This window comes from Phyllostomus hastatus, unplaced genomic scaffold, assembly GCF_019186645.2.
Source record: "Phyllostomus hastatus isolate PE091 unplaced genomic scaffold, TTU_PhHast_1.1 phas_contig_449, whole genome shotgun sequence".
Classification (NCBI taxonomy): domain Eukaryota; kingdom Metazoa; phylum Chordata; class Mammalia; order Chiroptera; family Phyllostomidae; genus Phyllostomus; species Phyllostomus hastatus.
Window position 1 is genome coordinate 2,223,888 of NW_025333882.1, and position 27,760 is coordinate 2,251,647.

A 27,760-nucleotide genomic window follows, 5' to 3' on the forward strand; every position below is an offset into this window, starting at 1 on the left:
TGATAGATAAACAGAGAGACAGGAACACCCAGACAGACAGACATACAAACACAGGGAGAGAAAAGAAATTCAACAGACTCTCTTGTGATTATTAATGCAATATTAAGCCACAGTAAATTTCACAGAAGAGCAAATATTTTAAAACAGTTTTGCAAATATTCTAAGTATAAGGAGGTACACAAAGGATGGTAAAATGCTCAAGGGATTTAAAAATGGGTTCAGAAAGTCAACATAAGAAAGCAAAGTAGGCGTGTATACATTTTCTAAATCATTCCCTTGATCTACAGACTACAAGAGCTTTTCTGGGCATCTTAATTCCAGTTGCAGTACTGTGGCAACAGTGAAAAAATGAGGCCAAGTCAGAAATAAACTATATTGTTGACATCTGAAATCTCATTCCAGAACTTTAAAAGTGTGTATCCACTACAGCAAAGGCACAATCCATATTGTTTCCTGTGCATATAAACACAAACAGAATACAGCACTTTAATACCTGTGAAAAGCCAATTAGAAAAATAATAAAGTTCTAAAGAAAAAAAAATTACCTGGAATTACCTAGTTGACACTGCCATCCAAAGGGCATAACTACTTGTTCAAGGTCACACTGACACAATTCAAGGCTCCAGTGAGTGTCTTAGTTATGTTTCTTTCCAACACATTATAAAAGATCAAAAAGTGACCCTTTCTGAGATAAAATAACTATCTGCTGTTTTTAAAACAACAAAATCCTTCTATTGTTAAAATAAAACAGGGAAGAGTAAAGTATCTCCTAAAATTGTAGACAGAGCCACTAATCTCAGTCAGTGTATTAAAAAGCAATCCTCAAATACTTGGGGCAGGGACTATGACTTCATATTGACTAAATGTAAGAAAATACAAGAGGCAAGCAAGAAATAGCTGACTAGAAACAAAACACAAAAGTCGGAACTAGCCTCTAAGTCAAAAGGAATCTATCTTTTCAGCTAAAAAAAAGTTTCTGAATGACAAAAGGAGCAAAACCAATGGAGATGTTTTAAGAAAAGCACATAGCAGCAGTATGTTACACTGATTCTACCGGAGATTAACTACAAATCAGAAATATTCTACTTCCAGAGAGTAAAAAAGTGGTTACCAGGGAATAGGGGGTGGGGGAATTAGATTCATTTTAAGGGTACGAACTTGCAACAAGTAGGAAACAAGCAATAGAACTCTGATATACACTATAATGAATATAGGCAATACTGTACTATAATTATATAGTAAGTATCATTACAAAGGCAAATGTTACAATGTATAAATGTATCCAAATAATGCATTACAGACCTTACATTTACACAATGCTATAGGTCACATTTATTCAATGAAAAAAAATTCCACTTCCTTTATCAATTCCAACTGATCAGTAAATGTTCCACGAGTGTGAACAAATGGTGCCAAAGAGACACTTCAGGAGCAAAGGGCTTTGATTCCTAGAGGGCTGCAATGTTTGGGCAGGTTCCTACAGAGCACGGGGTTCCCTAGCACTAGGCTCCCAGAGCGCCCTCCCTTGGGCAATTTGTGGAAGAGAGCCTGTGGTGAAACCTCTACGAACATCTTTCCCTGGTCCCCAAGAGAGCAGATTTCTGGGGAATTCCATCAAGGAGGCACCACAGCAAGTTCACAGCCATCCAATGAGCCACACACCCTCTCGACAAGGTCTGGATCTCAGCCTTGGATGGGCCTCTTCCTTGGGTGCTCGCTTATAGAGCTAGAGGAACTGGCTGCTCCTTACATCTATTTTTAGAGATCTCTTTAGAGATCTCTTTACTTATTAGCCAATACTATTTTTGTTAATTCTGTAAACTTTCCTTGTTCAAATTACTGTATGATTTCTCTTTCCTGTTTGGACTAGAGTAATACAATCTTGAAAGCTAAAAAAGACTATCCTCACATCAATTGGGGATTGAAGGACAAGCAGTTAGGCTATAAAATGAACTGAGAATACAATGATCCTTATACTTTGCCAGCCAAAATATTCACAATACCCTGGATTTGACTTAGCCTGCTATGTCCTACAAACACACACCCCTCCTTTATTTTTAACTTCTAAGTATTTGGGTTTATTTCATCTCAGTTTCTCAGCAAAATGTTAAATACTTGTCACTAGCTTTTGTTATGAGAACTGTCCATCCTGATCAGAGGAAATGTGGATAGCTAATACCAACTAAGTACTAAGGGCAGCAGTTGCCAATTTGGCCATTTAAAGTCCTGTTCAGGAAATCCATCACAGTCAAACTTTCAGGCAGAAGAATGCTTTAGTGGCCTCATCTACTGGAAGTCAGCTTAAACACACGCTTGCTAACTGAAGCACATGATCTTTCTGGTGCCTCCTTTCCCCTTCCATGATTATTAGCAAGCTTGAAAAAGAACAAAATAAAACCACTGAAAAACAAGTTAAATTTGATGTAGGCATGGTAGGCAGGCTAAAAATAGAATCCTACATTATCAAGGACCAGGGAAACAGCAAATTCTTTAAACAAATGGCAGAAACAAGTAAGAGTAAGGGTTACTTTTTCTTGTTTGCGGAATCTCAAATTGAAAGAAGAAAAAGACCATCAAAAAACATTTGTTGGAATACAGCCATTCTAGCCCTGTTAGAACACAAAGGAAAAACTAAATATATACACAAGCAATAAAGAATTCAATAAGCTTGTTATACCACTCTTTCAGAAAACAATCCTGGAAGAAAGCAACAGTAAATGACCGACTTTGCTACTGTATTAAAATGAAATACACGAAACACCAAAAAACAGTTGTAATTACCAGAAAGACAGCCTTAAGTTTCTATAAGGCATTTGTTTTATTTTAATGTGGGTTGGGGAGAGGAATATGTGTTTTATAGAAACAAAAAAACTTTCAAAGATAGCAATTTTTAGTAATATCTTATCCAATACTTAAACTGTAATTTCTCCAAATATTTTTTAAAAGATTTTACCTATTTATTTTTAGAAAAAGGGAAAGGGATGGAGAAAGAGAGGGAGAGAAACATCAATCAATGTGTGGTTGACCCTAGAGTACATCTCCCTACTGGGGACCTGGTCTGCAACCCAGGCATGCACAGCTCAACTGGGAAACAAACCGGCAACCCTTTGGTTCCCAAGCCAGTACTCAATCCACTGAGTCACACCAGCCAGGGACTCTTTTGTGTGTGTTTGTTTTATAGCTTGTGAGTCTAGAGTGGAAATTAATTTTTGGGTTTAGAGTGAATGCACAGGGATAGTCTTCCTTTCCTGAGAACAAAGGTTAATGTACAACTTCAAGTACAGGATTCTTTCCCCAAAGACTCCATGTACCAAATGCACAAGGACTTCAACAACTTCCCTTTGCCAGAAAAGCAATTTAAATAGCTCTTAATTTTGTCCCTGCTTTCCTGTTGGGAACCGCCCTGCCTGGTTTCAGAAGCTGTAACCCCCATGGCTAAAGCTGAGTGAGAGACTTTGGGAACCCTAAGCCACTAAGGAGATAAAGCTTATCTCCCTGGCAGGGGCACCACCCCTGCCCCCTTTACTTTACCCTGCTTGGCCCCAGGTGGATGACCAGTTAACCAATGACAGGTAAGATTCCTCAAGGGAGGGACAACCTAAGACAAGCATGGTCACGAAGGGGCCCTCAAGGAAGGACTTGAGGGGCTACAGAAAAAGGGGGTGATGGACCCTCGCCACTTGGCTTGGACACAGCCTGAGTCCTCATTCTGTCTGCAAGAAGTATCCTAATCTCTTGGCTGCCTTACTTAACCCTGCCTGATTTAAGCCTGAAACAATGCAGGAGGGTGGTACAGCCCTGGGCAAGAACAGGCAGTTCCCTGGGGCAATCAGGCCTAAGAAAGAATACATGAAATCCTGTGAAACCTGCTTTGCTAAGAATGCCCTCAATTTTCTGATAAGGGTCTAAACATGAAATGAGTTTGTTTCCCAAAGTTTTATAGCCCTTCAGCTAACTGACCCTGACTCAGAATAAGCCTTCATAGTTCTCTGTATGTTATGCACAGTATCCTTACTGCCTGACAATGATTGATGAGCTTTACGTGTATTCCTGTGCAAGTTGAACCCAATAAAAGCCCACTGAGGAAGAGGCTCAAGTCCCTTCTCCTTTGAGAGATTGGCCACCTCTTCTCCCCAAGCAGATCATGTCTTGGTAGACTTATTCTCATCTGTTGTGGATGGGGGGGTTCTGCGGGCAAAGCTTCCCCACATTTTCCTCCAACAAATTGCCTCAGAGACTTTAGGGCAGGTGTATTTGTCCTTTCTCCTGATCTGATTCAAAATCATTCCCCTTTCGTATAAAATTTCCAGGGCATTTAGTAAATTTCCAGACTAATTTCACAGGGGAGGAGGTTACCAAAACCACTTCAAATGTAGTATGTCTGAAACCAAAACCTTCTACATAGCCCCCCACTTTTCAAATTAGCTAGTCTCTATAATTATTTCCCTTCCTCTTAGTGAAAAATCCCATTCTGTCACTATCCTTATCAATTTTAACTAGGCCATTATAACTATAACAAACTTCATGATGGTATTCATATCTGTGGTTCTTCGAATTTCCATAGCATTCCTTTTACCACAGATGGCAAACTCAAGGCCCACAGGCTGAATCTGACCCTCCACCTTTGTTTTATACATCCCAGCACCTGGTTTCTACCTGGTGGCAGTGCCAAACTCTCGCTTAACTGTTAAGGAGTAGTTACATTTATACAGTCCTAAAATTACATTCAGCCCTCTGAAGGCAACTGCAAGGCTGATATGGCCCCTGGTGAAAATAACTTTGACACCCCTGTTTCATACCATTTGGATTCATCTGCCTACTACACACCACTTTTATTATGAAATAAGAAGCCTCCAAAATTTAAAGATACCTTGAGGATGCTGCAAAAAAGGAGAGGAAATTCTACCTGGCAGGGTTCATGGCCACCCCTTTTTAAGCTTAGTATCACTAATTTTATCAATTTTGTAAATGTCACCTTAATATTATTTTGTTGGGTCAAGGGGTTGCTTAGCAATCATTTCCCTAAGCAATCAAATGGTCACAATACACTTAACTATATTAGTTTTCTATCATTGCCATAATAAATTGATATAATTGTTAATGGCTCAAAACCACAGAAGTTTATAATTATACAGTTCTGAAGATCAGAAGTCTACTACAAGTCTCACTAGGCTAAGATTAAGGTACAGACAGATCTGAGTTCCTTTCTGGAGGCTTGGGTGGGGGTTGTTCTCTTGCATTTTGGAGCATCTAGTGTCCATCTTTCTTTGGTTCATGACCCACTCCAACATTTTCACAGCCAGCAACATCCAGCTGAGTTCTCTTTCCACTTTTAAGGAAACTTGTGATTACACTGAGCTCATCGGGATAATCCAGGAGGCTTCCTATCTTAAAGTCAGCTGATTAGCAACCTTAATTTCTTCCTGGTATATAAGGCAAAATATTCACAGGTTCCAGAAATTAAAACATAAACATCTTTGGGTGGGGCATTATTTGTCTACTACACTGCCCACACTTTATTCCCTAGTAAAATGCTGCTCCATGTGGAATCAAATAAATTCAAATTAAATGTGTTAATTTGTGGCCCAAATCAATCCCTTCTCTCCTATTTCTCATCCAAGATACAGTAAAGAAGTAAAAGATCACAATGGCCTAAATATAAACATCAAGGTTAAAAATGCTTAGGGCTCAGTCCTGCTTAATTCCCGACCTTACTTTTAGGGTAGTGGAAAGCTACTACACAGTTTATTCTCAGTATTTACAAAATTCAATTCAGCATCAGTAAAATTCTGTACATGATAGTCCAGAAGTTTCCTTATTTTGATATCTGTAGCAGATTCAGAGTTGTCCAAACTTTAATGGAGTACGCTTCCAGGATGGCCTCAAGAGTCTGTTTTGAAAATAGACAACCCTGCAGGTAAACGCTTTTCGTGTATCACTAAAAATGAATGGAAAGACACACTAGCCAGAAGAATATTAAGAACCTAGGAGCAGAATTTGATTTGAATAATGCTCTACACAAGAGATGGCACTAACAGATATAAAAGAAAGAAAGAAGATATTGGACTTTGTTAATAAACTTTGAGCTAAGTGAGAAAAGGCCAAGAATCACACATATTATGGAGGTCAGAACTGGCCCTTAACAGTGGCCATTAACCTCACTACAAGCCATTAACCTTACTATTAACCATACCTCAGCTTTAAGAATCAAATGAAATAATGTGCATATTCAAGTTTAGTAAAATGTTGTTTATCTAGCACTATAAAGAGTAAAAACAATGTTACAGATATCCAGAAAGAGATCTCTGTTTCTAAAGTTAAAAACAAACTAATGAAAGTCTTTCTATAGTGTAACAGTTTTTGTCTTAGATAATGTCCAGTATAATTCAACCATTTCTTGGTGGTTCCAAATCATTATGAGGAACATTAGTGATAACGGTGTGTCAGGAACATGTCCGGGGCAATGGCTTCAGTATAAATCTTCCACAGTTTAGAATTTTGTCTTTCCCTTTCAATGCAGTAATTTCTCATTTCTTATTGTGTGACCACAATTCAAATCTAGTTTATTTTACATACAACTATGTTGGGCCTAACATACTTCCACAGCCTGTCCTTGACTATATTGCAACCATTGTCCTTGCTATTATTTTTTTTAATCCTGGTTCTCCCTGCCTACTATATTGATGGCAAGACTGTATTAGGCCCCTCACTCTCTGCCAAGTGTTGACTCACAAAATAATATTGCCTTTATTATTAGTGCAACTATCATCTGTTGAGTACTTAATGCACATAAATCTCTAGCCTGTGTTAAATACATTAATTGAATCTTAACAAAATTCTAACAGTGTTATTTACAAGGATGGGAAATTAAGGGAAGAGATTAAATAACTTGCTTAGGAGGCAGAACTAAGGTTAAGTTCTAGGCCTATCTCACACCAAACCATGTGTTCTTTAACACTATAAATCATTTTACAGAAAAGAAAGCTGATTTAGGAAATGGATGTAATTTTGAGTTAGTTCATGCATCTATAAAATGGAAATAATGGTATTTACCTGCCTCTTTGACAAGATTGTGAAGATTAAATGGAAAGCTCTAAGAAAATGTTGAAGCAACTAGAGGTATTAGTATTTCATATTGCACAATTCCAGGAAGCACCATTTACACAAACAGTGTTAGTTTTCCTGCAGCAGTATAGGGAATGCCAATTATATTGTATTCAATGTAAACACAGCCTTCCAGAGCTGTGCATTGCAGATGTCCATATATATATATGTATATAAATGTGGGTAGATCCATATACATATATATATATATATATAAATTATTAGTGTGAACTGCATTCATTTTCTTATCAAGATACGATAAAACCAGGGATTATTAAAATAGCGATAATTGAACAGGTTCTTAACAAGAAAAAAAAGAAAACTTATAGAGTTTGTTTGTTTTGCCATAAACAACCACAAGTCCACAGTGATTTCCCTCTCTTTTCTTTAAAACCAAATCAATTTCATGAGTGGTTACAATACATATTTATATAAATCACTATAGAAAAACCTGAAAACCTTTCTTTTTCCATTTCTAATTTCTGTGGTTCACAAATGAAGGATTCAACTCATTCTATTTGCAGGAAAAAAAAAAAGCCAAGTCCATTAAAATGGTTTAGAACTACTTCAAGTAATTATTTTAGGAAGAAATTTACAATACATGTTAAAGTCACTACAGACCACTGCCAGGTAGTAAAACTAAAATTATAATGACTACCATCATGCAATCCAAGATTTGCTCTTATATTTGAGTATCAAGGTGACCAAGAATTTGAAAGTCCACTCTAGTCATCAAGAGACTATGATAAAACAGAAGAACAGAGTAGGAGAACATATAGGAGTCACAGGGGTAAAATAAACCATCTTTCTAAATACTGTAAACCAAAAATTGATTTGTGTTTATGTTACAGAACAAACAAGGGGGGCCTAGGACGATATACTATTACTAAAAGAAGCCCCCAGGTCCGTTATGTCCACCGCCAGAGGAAAGACGTCTCTCAATGCCAGAGATTTGTGAAAAGGAAAGGAAATGTTTATTTAATGCTATACAAACTTAAAGAAGTGACCTAATGTCTTCATCAAAATCTTAGAGTCCCTTAAAACACCCACAAACACACACAGTCCTTCCTTCCTTCCCCCTTTGCCCAGTCCAGAGTACCATATCTCAGGAAAGGAAATAGAAGTCCATGGCTCAGGCAGTCCTCTGGTTATTCCCAGTTAGTACTCCATCTCGACTGGGAGACCTCCCTGGGTTCCCAGCACCCTGAGCTGTGTCGCCAGGATCTCTGCTAAAACCAGGTGGCGGTTCCCCCTTCTAAAGCTGCGGGGGTCCCCACTCTGGCAAAGGCACGTGGTCCTCTCTCCCAGGGCCAAAACTGTGTGCTTCTCCCCCTCTACAAAGCTGTGGGAAGGGAGAGTCCCCACTCTGTCAAGGCCGCGTGGTTCTCCCCTCAATGGCTGTCGTGTCTGGGTTTAAATCCCCGCCCCAATCTTCCTCTGCAGCCCCATTTCTGACTCCTCCTACACTCGGGCACACTTGCCCTCAATCTGCTGTCTTCTCCAGCTTTTCTGGTCACCATCGTGGGTCTGGGCAGGTGTGACATCATGTCATGGAGCCCATCTTCTCTGAGCTCCCATGCAGGCGCTGTAACTCGGGGGACCTGCCCCCCAGTCACATCTTAGGGGGAGGTCCCTTTCCATCCCCCTGGCCTTGAGCCTGGCCATGGCTATTTAGCATATCTAAGTGACCAGCCAAAGGCTATAGGTATGTTAAATGACCATTCCATGGATTAGCTGCAAAGCTGCCCTGCATGTTCTTGCTCTGTGTGCCCCTTCCCCCAACTCACACCTGTGGGTTGAAGGGGTGAAGACACCTTAAAATCTCCTGGACTCCTTGAGTTCTGGACCCCATTTCAAATGCCTATTTGGGGTCCCCCCTCCTGGCTGCACCCTGTAACATTTATTTGCTAAGCTATGGCATTCCTAAACATTTCTAACAACCTTAAGGTCAATATTTTAAAGATGGACTACAAAAATACAATGATAATCAGGAACAAAAGCTCTAAACTATAAATCCAGGAGCAAGGAGTGATGCCCTAACCGATCCATGCACCAACATTCTTGTAGCTCCCAACACCACCAGCTCAATCATTAAGCGCCTGGCTGTACATGTGCCCGAGTCACCTGACACACTAGACAGAGGCCCTACTATGGTAGGGCCTTGGTTACCTAGCAAAGTAGCCAGGTCAGAGAAAACTCAAGCACTCACATTTTCCATGCCTCTATTACCAAATCCATTTGCCTTATACGGCAATAGGATTTATATAGCTAGCCTTTTCTAGCAGGTGTTCTCATTAACACAGAAACCTCTCAGAATTAACTAGAGTATATATTGGGTTGGCCAAGAACTCTGTCACTTTTTAGCTGTATAATAGCTGCAGTAGTGCTTAGTTGCCTTTAACTTTATTGGAAATAATTTTGTTAGACTGTATTGTGCCAGCTGTCATGTTAGCATGCATTTAAAAAAAGAAACATCAAAACCAGTAAAGTTTTGTACAGTCATTTTAATATTAAAGATGGAAGAAAATAAAGCATTTTCAGTGTATTATGCTTTATTTCAAGAAAGGTAAAAACAACTGAAATGCAAAAAAAATTGTGCAGTGTATGAAGAAGGTGCTGTGACTGATCAAACATGTCAAAAGTGGTTTTTCAAAGTTTCTTGGTACTACTGATATTCTGGACAAATAATTATTTGCTGTGGGACTGTCTTATTTGCTGTGGGTAGCAGCACCCCTGGCTTCTACCCACTAGAAGCCAATTTAGGAAATAGCTGACATACTCAAAAATACCCGAATCAATCAAGTTATTGGTGAAAATGAAACATTTGTCTGATTTTACAGAAAAAAACATAATGGACGTTTTGGCTAACCCAATAGCACCCCTTGGTGATAACATTCCTGATACTGTTTCTTCATCATCCATATTTTCTAGTTTTTCTACAATGAATTTCTACTGTTATTGCATGTGGAAAGAAGCAAAAACAAATAACCTTTTACTTATTACTTCTACAGTAACTAGTAAAGTCTGTATAAATGACCAAAAGTGAATCATAGGTGTTCAGAAGCGAGTCAGTACCAATAAGCCAGTGTAAGAAAATACCTACACTACATGGACCTAAGCAGCATATACAGTACCACCATAAAAAGAAATGACATGGCTATCAAATATCTAAAAATTATGTTTTGATGCCTATCAAAAAAAAATCCAAATCCCATATAAAGGACTGACTGACTGAAAAATGACAAAGATAACATAATACATCACTATAGAACTACTTTTAAAAAAGCATAGCTTGGGGAATCTGAAATGACTTGCTAAGAGTAACCTGACAGACCAGGTCCAGAACCTAAGTAGTTGTTACACTTCACACAATACTCTGTTTGGAGCACTCTGGTCTGAAGGAATCAAAGAGCATTCACTATCTGCCTTGTATCCCATCATCACCTACCCACTGCATAAAATTCTTTTATCATCTTTACCATATATTATTGTTGTTCTTGTATAAAAGTCTGAAAGGACATTGTTAAAAAACCGTTAACCAAGAAAACCATGAGGAACAGATATGGATGGGGGAGGTCTGCCAAAGGAAGACTTTGCTTAGTTTCATTTATTTCATAGTTTAAATCATATCTTTTGAACATATACTATAAAAATTAATTAACAGAAAATATATTAAATTGTAGGTCATGACATTTTTTTCTAGATGATACTTAGGGATCTTAGTTCCTCCTTTGAAAAGATTTCCTAAATAATTATACTATTATATTATAGACTATAGTCCCAAAGACCAATTTCCAGATAACTAGTATCCCTTCTAAGCACAGAACGTCTAAACACATGCGGGCCTGACCCTTGCCCAGAACAGATGACTAGTTACAGGAGATATTACCAACCACATGGCCATCCCCCTACTCTTCCAATTCAACTGCCAACTATGGATTCTAGCAAGCATCTTCCATTCCTCTCTTTGTTCACTTCCCGTTAATCATCAGGCCAGAAAAGGAATTCATTCCATTCCCCACCAAGAAATATCCATTTCTGCTTTAAATTTTATTTTCCTTTACAAGGAAAGATCTACTTTTTATTTCTCTACCTTCATAGTGTTGCCTCAATGGATATAATTGTAAAAAAAAAAAAAAAACTGGAAACAATCTAAATGACCACCAACAGAGAATATGGTTAAATATATTATATATGGTAGATATATAATGTATAATGTATAGTGTATAATATATAATAAATATATAATATGTAATATATAATATATAATAATATATATAGCCGATACTTTGAGGCTACAAAATTTTTTTAAACAATGAATTTCTTTATCTCATATGGAATATTACAGACACAGTGAGTGACAAATGCAAGTGAAAAACTGTTTGCAGTGTACTTCAACTTTACATAAGTATAAAAAGGATACTTATTAATATTTACTTGTATACAAATAAATAGTTTCTTTTCTATCACTCCAGAGATGAATGGCTACATCTCCGTGAAGAAAGTGGGAGACTAAGGAGGAGACATTTTCAGTTTATAAAACATTTTGTACCACTTTAACCTCATTACCTGTTTTTAAAATATTACCAATTATAAAAACCAATGAATTATTTTAAACTTGCTTAAAACTTTTATGTTCAGAAGTATATGATTACTTTAATACTTTATAAAGTTAAGAGCAAATGGACAAATTCATTAGTTTGAGAATCAATCTCACTCCTTTATAATCATGCATTTAACATTACAAAAAGAAACCTCCAATGTCGCCCTCATCACCAAGATACCCTACATTTCCAATTCCTAACAGCAAGGATTATATTTTTATTTAATAAAGCAAGAATTTTAAGTGGCTAAACTGTAACAGAATACAAGCTGCAAAGGCAGATATAAGAGAAATACATAATTGTAGCTTCTGTAGGGTAACTATTAACTTTTATAGATTCAAATAAGTCCAAAATTTCACATGAATCTTTAGGAAGCAGAGTTACATGTAATCTGTATGAGGGCTTTATGGGTGACCATATAGTTGGAGCTTCCTGATATCACCAAAAAGAATAAAATGACACTGCAGTATAGGCATACTTTTATTCTTTAAAGTTCATATAAGCACAGAAGAAACTGAGGCCAGAGGGCTTATGACAATACTGTAGTTCATGTAAAAATGTGTCTAGCTCAACAGCATTGGAAAAGAATTCAATGTCAAACATTCATATTAAAAATGCTTATATATAATAACTCAAGATATGCATATAGAAAAATAAAACTGAATTTTTAAATAAACTTATAATTACTTAGTAATCATTCTCAAAATAAAGAACTCATCTGATAACCTACAACAAAAAAATCCAATTTTGTTACATATATACACAATTAAAAACACCAACAAACAATTGTGTGTGTCATCTAGCAACTAAAATCAAATACTACTTAAATGCCATTAAAGGGGCAGTTGACCAGTGATTATTTTCATATTTGTTCACATATATTTCCTGAGCATCCACTGGGAGATACAAGAACAGTAAGACATGGTTTCTGTTTTCAAGCATTTTATAATTCAATTACTACTGTTAGAAGCTCTCAAAAACAAATCCAGAGTAGAAAGTTATCAAGAGGTTAAACTACACAAGAGGAAACAGAAGAGAGAGCTCTAAGAAAATATGAAACAGAAGCTAGCTCTTTACATATGTAAACTTAAGTTTGAATAAAATAAGAAAGAAATTTGAAAAGGAGTGCTGGGGCCAAATTATGCTGTTTTGAAAGTCAACACTGAGGAACAAGGACTTTATTCCACAGCAGATGTGAAGCTACCCAGTGCAAGTACAATGGTCAAGAACACAGTTGGAAGTTAAGACATGCTTGGAATTCACTTGCCACCTCTTGTACCTATCAGCAATGTCTTTATGCTCATGAAGTCTTAATTTTTCCCTGTAAAGTGGGATAACGGTATTTACAACATCAAATTATTATGAGGACCAAATTATTATGAGAACAAAGCATTAAAGAAAATGGCTGTCATAAGAAACAATTAGTGTTGGAGTTTTTCTGTTTTGTTGGTTTCTGTTTGGCAGGGAGAACATGATCAAAGTTGCATTTAGAACAATTAATTTGATAACAGTATGCGTGATGAATAGGAAATCCTAGAAATTAGGGATGTCTCCTGTTAATGGCAACTGAGGCAAAGAGATTAAAAGTACTTAGTTGATGGGAAAATGGAGAAGAGGAAGGAGAATCAGGTACCACAATGAAATAAATGACAAAAAACTATTTCTGAGAAAAAGGGAGAGTGGAAAAGTAAATATCGTCTTTGATTTTTAGCCTCAGAAAATATTTAAGGTCATTAATATGAACAAGGAAATGGGGAAAGAATTATTAAATTTGCAAAGTAAACAGTTTAATTTTGAATCTATTGATTCAGGATAACAAAATGAAGACCTCTTAGTTTATCAAAGAGACTAACAACAAAAGGCAATTCTAAAGCAGAGTGACTAAAGTAACACAATCCTCCATCTTCTTGGTTGATGGCATCAGCTCAAGGAATTTAATATTTTAGTAATACACCACCAGAAACCTCATCTAAAAGGATTATTTGAGTTTCACACTATCCTTTGGATTCTTTTTCAATGTGTATGATTATATTCATGTCTCTATTTAGTAAGGATCATTTCCAACCAAAAACAAGAAACTTTCTAAGGTAGTCTTCATTAATGGGAAACAGCATGGCGGAGCAGAACACAGGATTAAGTATGCCTCAATGTAGTGCAGTCACCACCATTAAAAAGGCAATGGAATCTTGAGCAGTTTAATCTCTCAGAACCTCAGTTAATTAATCTGTAGAATAGGGAGAATATCCCCTACGATGTTGTGAAAATATAAAAGGAAAAGCACATTACCAGCAACAATAACTAAAATTCCATGGATGTTTTTGATTCCTTTTAAAAAGTTTCCCAAATAATAAAATGCTACACAAATCAGCCTAAGAGTTCAGGCTATACATGTTTAGAACAAGACTGTTCTACGTGATGATCTTACTCAGTTCTATGTTTTCCCTGGAAACTAGTACCAAGATGAACACAGAGTACATTTTTAATAAATACAATTCTATGATTCAATTAACAAAGAACCTCCAGCTCTTTTGCACAGAGAAATACAAAATGTAATAGGGAGTTCTAGCTTTCTATCTATTTAATAGTAAGCAGTGTAGTTATCATTCTTCCATTTACAGCTTACTCCCTGAGGTTTACTATAAAAATATTTAATCCCTGGCTGTTTTCTGAGTTTCTTTTTAACTTGCGTGAAATAACAAACTTCTCTGGCCTTCCACTTTACCTCTTCCTTCACAAATGAGCCAGTTCATGTTTAAGGAATTAAATCTGTTTTCAACTGACCATATGAGACTTAAATTTACTTTGAAAAATATACTTAAAAACAAAAGGTAAACTATTTTAGTAACCTGCTCAACAAAGTCATCCAAGCCTCACATAAACTACCATTAAGCTCTGTGGCAACATATTACTCAACTTGCCTAATATGTACAATAGTATCTCTATCTGGCCTTAGACATTCTGAAAGTTTTACCACATTATGTTTCAAAACACTGGTTTGTAGCCCTCTTCCAAAGCTACTTAAAAGTTAAAATATTAGAGAAAAATTGGAGACAATGTCCAGCAATTAAAAAAAATACATACTTACGCAGCTTTTCAAAAGAACGAAGTTACGTAATAAAAATGGAAGAATATCTGCGAATACTGTTGGCTAATAAAAACCACATACTATACATGTTCTCAATTTTGCTTGTAAAACATTATGTACACAGAAAAATCCTGAATGGCTAAACGGTACACTTGAAGACCGGTTATCCTCAGTAAAAGGTGGAAGCGATGTCTTCATTGTTAGGCTGCTTAAGTTTTTTTTCTTAAAAAAAACACACACACACAGATCTCTGTAATTTAAAGAACAATAATAATAATTGGGCGAAAATAAATACTGGTAAAACCACACTTTCTCCTTTGTATCCAAATTCTTCTAAATTGTTTTTAAAATATAGTTATGATTTCTTAACTTTAAAACAAGGACATACAAGAACAATACTACAAGTTACAATATGTATTAGATTTGCAAAATTACTCCCTCTGGCTTTTCTACTCGCGTATCCTCTCTATGCCTGTGTTCGAAATACCCTAAGGACCAGCACCATACTTAAACAGTAGTAAACGCTCTAGCAAACAAACAAAACAGAAAGTAAGAAAACGCCGGTGCCTGCTCTAAATGCCTTCTCAGCTCCAGCCCCTCAAGGCTTCCCCGAACCTACGAGCCTACGTAGACTGGATTCTCTCCCTTCAAAATCAAAACAACAGTGAGTCACAGGGTGGCTCTGAAAAGGCCCTAAAGGGCCCGCGGGTGTGTGAGAACCGCAGCAACAAGGAGCCTCCTCCGAAGCCAGTCAGAGCCACAGGACCGTCCCACCCCCACACCCCTGACCTCCCAGCCCCTTCGAACCCCAAGACTCTCTCGACGGTACCCCCGCAACTCTCCTGCCTCCGAACTCTCTCCAACACCCCGCAGCCCACCCCACCGGAGCACTTGAGAGAAGCCAAACCTCATGACCCCGAGCCCACGGGCGGCGGTGTTACCTGTGCAGTGGGGGTAATACAGCCAGCAGCAGCAGAGCACAGGGTCAGCCACTACGACTTGGTGAGCTAACTGCCTCCACCGCCACAACACCTCCACAGACACGCAGCCGGGTTGAGGGGCGGCGCCAGGATCAAGAGCAGAAGAAGCCCGACAGACCCGGACAGAGGAGCCGTGGGAGACCTGGGCATGCGCGAAGAAACGTGCCGCTCTGGCTGCTCAGAGAGGACACCGAAGTCAACAAGGCCTGGGGACGCCCCATTCCAGCTCCGCCCACTCTAGAATAGCTCCGCCCATAGCACCAAACAACGCGAGGTCTTGATAGGGATCGTTGGGGACCCCGCGAGAGCTGGAACTTACGCTCTGTGTCCTCTTCCCTGAGTTTGTAAGTTCTCTGCAATACGGCCAGCTGGCACCCACGATGGCAGAGGCGAGAGGTGGGGGTGGAGTCCTTGCCTTGGAGAGGTCATTTTTGCTGCGCTCCTGAACGTGGCCTCGGTGTTGGAGCAGCTTCGAGGGTCCTTTCCTGCGGATTAACTCTATGGAGGCAGTTATGAAGACTGCTCACCAATTTACGTGAAAAGCCAAGGATTTTTCTCAAATTCGTATCGAGCGATTTTCTCCACCACAGTTAATGCTTTCGCCGCCGGGCCCGCGCGTTTTCCTCCGTGGCCTTAGCTTTTGAGCTGCCTTCCTGAATATCTGCTCTCTGAGCCCACGTTCTCGGCCTAACTCGAGATTTGGGCTTGTTGGTCCCACAGCAAATACTTGTTCATCCACAAATTGAGTACTTATGACTGGTGAAAATGGTGTACCAAGGAAGTTTCTCTTGGCTTCAGTAAACATCTCATAGACCAAGACCAGAAGGAAAGGTTTTTGAGGAACAGGGATAGAAAATTGAGAAGAGAGAAAGAGACAAAGGGTCAGGAGAGCTGAGAAATTGTTGCCCCGGTGAACCTAGCCAGTAAACAAGCTGTTCATATATTTAAGAGTGAGTCGTAATAAACATAAAAGACAATGTGTGTTCTCATAATTACTGTAATTTTTGTGCTAGTATTCTGGGGCTTTCTATTCACTATTTCTGTGTGCTTCTCCAGCTACTGGTAGGGTTGCATTACTTGAATTCTATTCAGTTTTGATTTTCAGATGTGTTAGCAGTGATGGTAAGCTACCTGAGTTTATAGGTTACAAAAGGTAAACTAGAATTGGTTACAACATCCCTGAAGCCCAGGTTAGATTCCCATCATAGTTAATTATGTGGAAGTGTTGAATATATCCATGAAAGAACATGCAAGCAATGTCAAAGCTGAAATAACAAAATAATTTGCAAACAAGACAAAATTGCAGCTAAGGTGGAGTGCCATTCAACTCAAGAATTTTATCTGGGTTTAAAATATAAATGCATATCCAATGGACATTTAGTTGTTAACTGTAAAATGTCTATTCACCTGCCTTCTGGATTAGAGCTGGTGGTCATGGATTCTTTGGCTCCCTGCCTGGTCCCAGGGCACCCCTGTTATACAGTCATATAACAGTTTTACAGGACTAGCTTTCAATTATTCCAAGCAGAAATTTTAGCATATGAAAATATCTTACCATAAGCAAAATAAGTGAATGGTTAAGTGAGGAAAACAGTTAAACAACTGCTACAGCCTTTTTTGTTTTCTTCATTAATGTCTTTATTTCCTCCACTCTGCTATAGGAATTTTTCAGAGTTCTGAGGCTTTTTTCCTCTTCTCCCTCTGCATTAAAGTTGACCACTGGTCACTTTTAATAAGGTTCTTTTAATAAGTACTTTGTTAATAAACAGGACCAAGTGCTATTCTTGTGGGGAAATGGTTGAACAGCAAAAATGCCATTAATCATGTATCTTCCTGTGCCATACATACCTCATGGTTACCACCCCATCTCCAACTTCAGACCATTTATGATTATGCCTATATTTAACATCTCTCATGTATAATTTACTTGTGTTGACTGTGGATCTCTTAATTTATAATCCACAAAGTCTGGACATGTGTTCACTGTTGTTCTCCAGTGCCTAGTACAGTGTCTGCTACTATGTTGGTACTCTGCATCTGTTGAATGAAAATTATTACATCATCTAGAATTATTGAGAGATATAGTTAGACCTTAATTTAGACAGCCCATGGACAATTTGCTCCTAGGGTTCTTGGTTCATCACTGCAGCAAGTCTGGTCCTTGCAACAGCAATAAGACAACTTGCTGTAATAACTTCTTCATTACCAGATCTCTTAAATTTTAATATTAAACAGAAAACACATAAAGTGAATACTTCATGAATACTGAATACTGTGTAGGCAGGAGTCTTGTAATATGGAAATGCTCTGTTGTGTCACTGCATAAGTCAGTAACAAGTGCTGATTAAAGTAAATCAAATTCATACAAACTACTGTCACCATCCTAGGATTTTACATTTCCCACAGGCATAATAGAGTTGTTGCATGCTTTCTTCAGCCTCAGCCTTGGAGGTTTCCATGTATTGCCCAGATTAACCTTAGATTACCTATTTATAGTTATTTGCAAACAGGTGTGTTGCATAATAGGCCTTGGTATGGTTTATAGCTCCAAGTCTGGTCTGTGAGTCCTGAAAGAATTTCCTTATACCTTTCATGTGACCTGCTATGTCTGGGGAAAACCCAGAACTAAATCCTACTATATATGCAACTATTTTGTTCTGCAATTTTATTTCCTTGTACTATTGTCAGTACAGTTGTAAGTCCATCATCTCCTGTCCTGCCCGCCAACAAACCAAACATGTCCTCTCTAAGAGAGAATTACTTTCACTGTACTTACTTTTCTCTGTTTAAAAAACAAAAACAACACATCAGCATTTCCTTTAAAAAACAAATTTAGTTTGTTGGGAATATGGTAATATTTCTGGGGTAGGGCTAGAATTTGAAAATGAAGGAGAAATCTTAAGACCCTGCATTCCAGAAAAGTGGTATCTTCTCTGGCAGAGAAGTATAAATTATATAATTTAAAAATTGAGAAAATATAAAACAGTCTTAGAGGTAACAAGGAATCTTCTAACTTACAACGTTTGTCTATAACCATAAGCACTTTTTTAAATTACAAGATACCTCCTTGTATTGTGTTCCTCTATTGCCAATTATAATTCACATATTGAGAACAGTTATAGTCAAAATTAAGGATTGAGAGCTCTATGACAACATTAAAGTATTTTTCCCCTAAAGAAAAGTGAAAAAAGCTTTGTTTAAACCAGTGATTCTCAAAATGTTTTCTAGGACCAGAGGCATCAAACTTATTAGAGGACAAATTCAGGAGGCTCCATCCCAAATTAACAAGTCCTCTGGGCAATACTGATGAATGCTAAAGTTTAAGAACCATTGGTTCAAACCATGAAATACACTTTTTCAGTACATACATTTATTTTCTAAAATATGTATAATTTATAGATATGACATTAGGTAGAAAACAGGCTTTGCTCAGGCCAACTTGCTCAGTTGGTTGGAGTGTTGTCCTATGCACCAAAAGATTGTGAGTTCAATTCCTGGGTAGGGCACATTTCTAGGTTGTGGGTTTGATCCCTGGTCAGGATGTGTGCGGAAGTCAACTGATCATTTTGTCTTTTGCACATCGATGTCCCTCTCTCTTTGTCTGTCTGTCTGTCTCTCCCTCTCTCTCCCTCTCTACCTAAAATCAGTGAACATATCCTTGGATGAAGATTTTTTAAAAAAGAAAATAGGCTCTTCTTAGGGAAAATACCTCATTCCTGGTATTTCCAATGTCTGTAATAGTCTCCTATCTAAAGACATTACACTCATTGTTTATGGATCTACCCCAATATTTATTCGTTTATAAGCCTTCCTCAATCCTTCGATCTACAAAATGATATTGTTTATTTGTTGTCATTGTTCATATTCAAAGATGCTATTTGTGATTGTGGATACAACCAAAAAAGACTGCGCAAGCTTGAAATCATTTCCACATTGGAAATTTTCCCAAAATTATGCACCACTGCTGTTTTAGTGGGCTTTAACCTTTAGCAATTGATCTTTATTTCTTCTCCTCTGAAACTACCCAGCCAGAATACCAAATTAATCAGTAGACTCTAGTAGTTTCCCAGTATCTCAAAGCTATTGTATATTTTATTAAACTTCCTAATAAGTTTTTTTAAAAAACTATGACAAAATTTATATAAAGTTATTTTACAATCTAAATATCAATGTGGAACATCAAAGTGTTCAACTCTTATGAGCCAGCAAATGTAAATGCACATAACTTGCTATGTCCTACTACTTCCCTCCATGAAAAGTATTCATAACAAAATACTGAAAAATAGAAAAGTTGCTTTTAGCTTCTCATATTTAGTAAGCATTAAAATCTAAGTAATAGAAGATTGTATGTACAATTAAAAATAAAATTATACTTTCCCCAAATCATTTACCCTATTCTTTAAGTGGACATTTCTGAAATTCCTATACTATTTAATATTAAAAGTGAAACCTGTTGTTCTGACTATACCCAATTAGAAATGAATTTTAGTTAGAAATTTAATCTCTTTAATAATTTTAAACCATAATATATGTATATATGTGTTATATTGTTTTATTTATATAGGTCCTTATTTTATCTGACATTATAAAAGAATCAAAGGCATTTAAATGACTGTTTTAAGCCTTATTGCTCCCTTTTTTAGGATTTACTTAAAAATAGCTTATTTGATAATGGACTACTGATTCCTACATCAACTCTTTCTCTTTTCTGCTGTCTTAGCAGAAGTTATTATATTCAAAGAAAGCTATACAGATAGCCCTTTGATTTCCTAAGCTGAGAAGTCTTGAGGTTACTTATCTTGTTGCATTTGTTTAACACCATACTTGTATACTATTGCCATATTGGCCAAATAGTATTTAAAGTGCTGTATAATACCCATTATACTCATAAGTAAATTGATAGACACTTCGTGAAAATAGGAGAAAGGCATGTCAGTCTTATTAAAGAGAAATTTTTATTTATAAAATGATTTGAAAGATTGGGTTGTTTAACATGTGTAATTATGTTTACATGTTTTCCTGTCAGGAGTCTAAGAAGTTGATCAATTAGATAATATATTGCTATGTACATTTAAGTATATGAAATAACCATATGGAAGTGATGACATAATAATCTTAATTGCTTCATCTTAAACAATTGAAATAATTGTATCTTTGCCTCCTTTTTTTCTTTTCCAAGGACCTTCACATATCAGATATTTCCTCCCTCCCTAGTAGATCAAAGGTACAATAAGTTAAAAATCATGTTTCTATAATGAATATTTATATCTTAGTTTCAAACTTTGCAAAATAGACTGGCTTTATGGAACTCAAATATGATTATGTATTTTTTTCTATTCATTAAAGTAAGAGTTTAACAAGGAAATTGCCCTAATTAGCTAACTGTGTATCATAGGTACATATATTTTAAGCTACTAAAATAGTAGATATAATGACAATGTTACTTTATTGACAAAATTAGCATTTAAGACATTCTAGCAAGATATGCTTCCTCTTTTTTTCCCAAGTTTTGATTATCTCTTTTCTACCATGGGTATTCACATAAAAAAATTCTAAGTTATTCCATTTTCAAAGATCAGTAATATTTAAGAGGACAGAAATGTAACCTTCATGTTGCATCTGGATTCAGATTCATTTCAGGTGTTTTTTTTTTTTTTTCATACTAAGGCTTATTCCAGAGAGCTGCATATAAACAAACTTCTGTTATAAACTTGAAAAGTAATGGCATGTAACTTTCATATTTGATAAGATTAATCTTTTACAAATGAATTAGTGGTGGAAAAGTATTGAAGGTGTACCCATTTCTATACATCCTATTCTATGGTGTTATGAGAATTATATTCTAAAAATATTACATCTACGAAGAAGAAGGAAAAGAAGAGGGAGGGAAAGAGAGAGGAAAGGACAGAGAGAAAGAAAATTAAACACTGTCTATACCTCCCATTCTCCATTTAATAAAGCTTGTATAGGCCAAATTAATTGAGTTTTCCTAACCTTTTGTATTACTTTTCCCAAGTTACAGCTGTGTTTATATTGATTTGTGCTATTCAGAGGCCTGTCCAAATAGATTGTGAGACACTTAATAGAGTCCTAGGGCCTAGCATGGTGGCCTGCTCCTGGTAGGGTCTCCACAAAAAAAGTATTGGCCTGGCTGGCGTAGCTCAGTGGATTGAGCGCGGGCTGCGAACCAGTGTCGCAGATTTGATTCCCAGCCAGGGTACATGCCTGGGTTGCAGGCCGTGACCCTCAGCAGCCGCACATTGATGTTTCTCTCTCTCTCTTTCTCCCTCCCTTCCCTCTCTAAAAATAAATAAATAAAATCTTTAAAAAAAAGTATGGGTAGAATTTTCATAGTATAGAAACCTCTGGGTGAGGGAAGACAACACCATCCTTAATTGGTTGATTTAGTTATTCATTCAACAACTATTAGGTTGTATAATATGCAGGCCATGGCAGATACAGCAGGTAGTAAGTAAGAAAAGACCTTCTTGGAGCCCAGATTTTAGTGCAGCATGTTTAAAACAAGCTTAGATTATGGAATATTCATATAGAGAATTTCAAAACTAAACATTACCTTAGATGTCATTTGGTAAGCTCCTGATGTTTTGCAGATGCATTAGGTATTAATTGTAGCTTGGCAATTATGGTAGAATTAATATTGATAGAATACTCAACTTGTTTCAGTAAAAGGAAACATAAAAATTATCAACAAAAGGAACTTATGAAAATAAGCAGATCTAATTTATTGTCTGCTGGAAATACTGAATGACTTTAACTCTAAAATTAATATAGTTTTTAACCTATATAGATGCTTTTCCTTCATTAAAATTCTTTGTAAATTAGATACCTTGAAACTATAGATAAACTTTTAAACTTGTCTACATGTAACTAAATTTTTTAAATGTATAAAAACTTTAATGAATATTTTCTTAAAAACTGCAATAAACATTGAAGATATAAAGCAATATGTGACATGGTTGCTTCCTTAATAAATTGTATTCAAATAATACAAGGAAGAAAGTGACTCATGACATAATAAAAAGGGTACAAATAAGATGCAGTTGATTCATAGATGTGCTTCATGGCACATCTAAAATTAAATTTGAATCAAGATCTGAAATTTAGAATTTTTGCATTACTAAGATGATGAGGATGGTAATTTTAGGATAAGGAATAACATAAAGAATAACATTGAAATAGCTATTTCATGATGTGTTTTCAAAGAGCAGAGATTAATCTCATTTATCTAGAATATAGAGTGCAAAAGGAATAATAGGAACTAAGTCTAGAAAGGTAAACTGCAACCAGATTTTGGCAGTCATTTGATTTCATGCAGCAGACGTTGAGGAACTGTGTTCATTTTTATGTCTAATTGGCTCTAGTGTCTTATTTCAGAACTAAAATTGTACTATACACAACTATTGCTGTAAGATCAAACCATCTGAAAGTTTGCCTCGTGTGCATATGTGTGTGTATTTTTAGAGCTATGGCATTTGAATTCTGAAGTGAAGATGATACATTTCCTGGCCAATAAGCCTGTCGTTATTGATCAGATACTGACCAAAGTAATGAGTCCAGGTACTGAAGTGATAACTAGCATTTGTAGGTTGTTCCTGCTCTAAATAGGTTAAAATAATCTTCAACACAGTAATTATGAGAAATTGACTAGACCCAACGGGTCTTCAAATAGAGTGTTTTCAAAAATTTCACTAAACGTAATAGTTTGCCAAAAATAATATTAAAAATACAGGTTATGACAACAAGTCCATTATTAGGGAAAAACAATGACTTTTAAATGAAAAATCCTAAAACAAAACCTTGGCATAAATAATCAACACTATTCCTTTTAGAAAAAATGCTGGATAAATCAGAATATGATTTGTGACTTCCAGCAAAGTCAGAGGTATAGATAGACACACACTGTTCCTCCTCCTAGAACCAAAACAAGGACAACAACAAATTTAAAAACAACCAGAACTGACAGAAAATCAAACTCTATGAAAGTCCAACAACCAAGGAGTTAAAGAAGAAACATTCATCCAGACCAGTAAGAGGAGCGGAGATGGGCAGCCAGGCAGAGAGGACTCATGGCAAGGCTGCAGCTAGAGGACCAGGGCAGGCAAGGCTGCAGCTGGTGGGCAAGGCAGCAGATTTCGGGCTGGGTAGTCCCACATTCACATACAGATAAACTGGGAGGAACAACTGGGAAGCAAGACAGACCACACAACCCAGAGTTTCAGTGCAGGGAAATAAAGCCTCAGACCTCTGACTGAAAATACCTGTGGGAGTTGAGGCACTAGGAGAAACTCCTAGTCTCGCAGAAGATTTTGTTGGAGAGATCAATAGGGTCCTAGAATGTACACAAGCCCACCCACCCAGGAATCAGCACCAGAAGGGCCCAATTTGCTTGTGGATATCTGGGGAAGTGACTGAAAACTGACAGAGAGTTGAGCAAGCGGCATTGTTCCCTCTCCGACCCCTCCCCCATATACAGCACCACAATGTAGAGACATGGGTTGCCCTGCCCTGGTGAACACCTAGGGCTCCATCCCTTACAGGCATGGATGAGAAAAAAAACAGGCCAATGAAAGAAAAGATTAAAGCTCCAAAAAAAAATAAAACTAAGTGACAAAGAGATAGCCAACCCGTCAGATGCACAGTTCAAAATACTGGTAATCTGTATACTCACAGAATTGGTTGAGTATGGCTGCAAATTAGATGAAAAATGAAGGCTATGCTAAGTGAAATAAAGGAAAATGTACAGGGAACCAACAGTGATGGGAAGGAAACTTGGACTCAAATCAACAGTGTGGACCAGAAGGAAGAAATAAACATTCATCCAGAACAGAATGAAGAAATAAGAATTCAAAAAAATGAGGAGAGGCTGAGGAACCTCCAGGACATCTTTAAACATTCCAACATCCAAATCATAGGGGTACCAGAAGGAGAAGAACAAGAAATTGAAAGCTTATTTGAAAACATAATGAAGGAGAACTTCCCCAATCTGGCCAAGGAAATAGAGTTCCAGGAAGTCTAGGAAGCTCAGAGAGTCCCAGAGTAGTTGGACCCAAGGAGGAACACACCAAGGCACATCGTAATTACATTACCCAAGATTAAAATGAAGGAGAGAATTCTAGAAGCAGCAAGAGATAAGGGGATAGTCACCTACAAAGGAGTTTCCAGTTGAAACTCCTGTCAGTTGATTCCTCAAAAGAGACCTTACAGGCAAGAAGGGGCTGGAAAGAAGTATTCCAAGTCATGAAAGGCAAGGACCTACCTCCAAGATTACTCTATCCAGCAAAGCTTTCATTTAGAATAGAAGGGCAGATAAAGTGTTTCCCAGATAAGGTCAAGTTAAAGGAGTTCATCATTACCAAGCCTTTATTGTATGAAATGTTAAAGGGACTTATCTAAGAAAAAGAAGATGATCAAAACCATGGACATTAAAATGACAACAAATTCACAACTATCAACCATTGAACCTGAAAAAACATACAAAAGCAAAAGGAAACTAAGCAAACAATTAGAACAGGAATAGAATAACAGAAATGGAGATCACATGGAGGGTTATCAGTGGAGGAGTGGAAGGAGGAGAGAGGAGGAAAAGGTGCAGAGCATAAATGTTAGGTAGAAAACAGACAGGGGGAGGTTAAGAATAGTATAGGAAATGCAGAAGCCAAAGAACTTAAATGTATGACCCATGAACATGAACTAAAGCAGGTGAATGTGGGTGGGAGGAGGTGTGGAGGGCAGAGCAGAATAAAGGGGGGAAAATGGGACAACTATAATAGCATAATCAATATTTTTTTAAAAGAAGGTGATTTGAAGTCTATGTCTTTTTAAAGAGATATTTACAGAGGCTGGTTCACACCAAACACTCTGAAAAAGTGTTCACTGTTGCCTAATTTGAAGGTCATGGCTAAGTGATAAAGGCAATCCAAAAAGCACAAATGGTTGGATCGCACAGCTTCCACTCCTCCCTGCTGCCAGGACTAGCTGTAATTCAATGTGTAACATGAGCAGTGTGTACTGCAGCTTTCCTCTTTTGTGCTAACCTCAGTTAACAGTGCCCTCGTGTTCCTCCCTATGCTGTGTAGGTACCCTCATAGTCATATCCACATGTTCCCCATCTGTATTGTCCTATGACCCCACATTTTCTTTGCTTCTCTACATGCATCCTGTTTGACCCAGTACACAGCTAGAACAACTCTGGAAAGATCATAAGATGTGATAAAGGAATTCACACCAAGATGCATCATGGATAGAATCAGCTTGATTTCCCCCAGGTGTGTTTTTATTTAGACAACTCTTAAAAATCTAGAATTCTAATGAAGGAATTAAATAATGACATTTTACTAATTATAGAGAATTTTTGGTCTCAGTAGTAGGCGTTACCCAGATTGTTATAGGCAGGAGGACTTTTTGTTTACTTAGCTTCCTTAAATTTCTAGTTAAATGGCTGAAAGATGAAATATATCTCTAAGACACTAGTTTATCTTTTTATTCCACAGCTTTTCCTTTTCCCGTAATCTGTTTTAGCAGATAGCCAAGTCATGTGTTCCTTGCCTTATTGAAGAGATGAAGTTATTGGCAGGGCAGAAAATGGACCTTGCTTGCATAACAGCAACTCCCGAAGGTCTCACCATAATGGGGATGAAACAGACAACCCTGGGTCCAATGAGCAGAAAAATAAAACAAAAACTGTTTATTAAGCAGTGCCCCAAGCAGCGGAAAAACTTCAGAGGAAGTGGATGCACGGTTCATTTAGAGGCTGCATTTTTAGACTTGGAGTTTCCAGCCTCACCACATCTTCCCATGCTCCAAAGGAGAATGGAATCAGTTGAACCCCCAAAAGTGAAGGGGCTACGCCAGCTTCAGGAAAATGGGCATTTCAGCAGTAATCACTGTGAACTGATGGCTGATGGCCAGCAGAGCCTCAATGATTTGACTTTATGTAAGAACTGAGAATTTTTTAAATCATCTTGGAGATAAAACCTGAAAATATTCAAATTAAAATTTCTCATTGATTTCATAGAATATGGGCTCAAACTCAAAGTTAATTTGACTATAATGACTTATGATCTAAAACTTGTACAGTCTGCTGTGGTTTAAATTCCATTCCAACATGCCACTATAAAATATTATTGAAGAGCTGTCTGGTGGTCAGATGTTCTCAACACTTTTACATTTACTTACCACAAACTTAAGGTGGCCATACATCCTGGTTTGCTCAGGACAGTTCCAGTTTATAGATGTTGTTCTCTTGTGAATATTAATAGTGTACCTGTTTACCCTCAAAATTGTTCAGGTTTGGATGACAAGTTATATGGCTTCTTAATACATTACTCATTCAACTATCACTATGCATCAGTTACATTGTAGTGTTCTAACAAATAACACAAAATTTCAGTGGCTTAGAACTACAAACATCTATCAGGTGAAATTCTAGGGAGCTGACCTCCATGGATTAGATTAGCATTCCAGACACCACTATATTAACCTATGTATTCCACAATTGTTACAGTGGGAAAAGAGAACTCCTGAAAATTCTTATGCCAGCAAATAAAAGATCTAGCCTGGAAGTGACATCATTTCTGCCTACATCTCCTTGGCCAAAACTATTCATAAGGTTCACTCTATCTGCAGAAGTCTGGGTAATTTTTCCCACTTTCCAAAAAAGAAAAAGAAAAGAATGTGAGCATGAAAAGTCTGACCATTAAATATTCAAACAAGAAGTCAAGTACTGAGGGTCCTATTATAATTGGTATTATTAAACTGAAAAATATCCTCTCACATGAGCACATAAGTTCCTCTGCCACTACATTCATGCTTAGTCACAATCTTGGTAACAAGACCTCTCTGACATTTCTAGTCCCATTCTTCAGTTAAGGTAACAGGATCTGAAGTTTTATCAATAAACAAGAGACTCAATAGCAGACATGACACCAAAAATATGATTCACGATCTTTTAGTTTGATAACATCAAC

The 27,760-nt window shown here is 37.1% G+C and overlaps 1 protein-coding gene across 3 annotated transcripts in view; it reads right to left on the reverse strand.

Moving 5' to 3' along the window:
• The window catches only part of PCMTD1 (protein-L-isoaspartate (D-aspartate) O-methyltransferase domain containing 1), an 84,758-nt gene extending 68,776 nt beyond the window's left edge, over positions 1-15,982 (reverse strand). The window contains exon 1 of one of the 3 annotated variants that reach the window (XM_045845031.1): positions 15,735-15,982. The gene's annotated coding sequence lies outside the window, so the exon portion shown is untranslated. The remainder of the gene's footprint in view (positions 1-15,734) is intronic. The other 2 variants (XM_045845030.1, XM_045845032.1) reach the window with 2 other exon arrangements.
• Between the last annotated feature and the right edge of the window lie 11,778 nt (positions 15,983-27,760).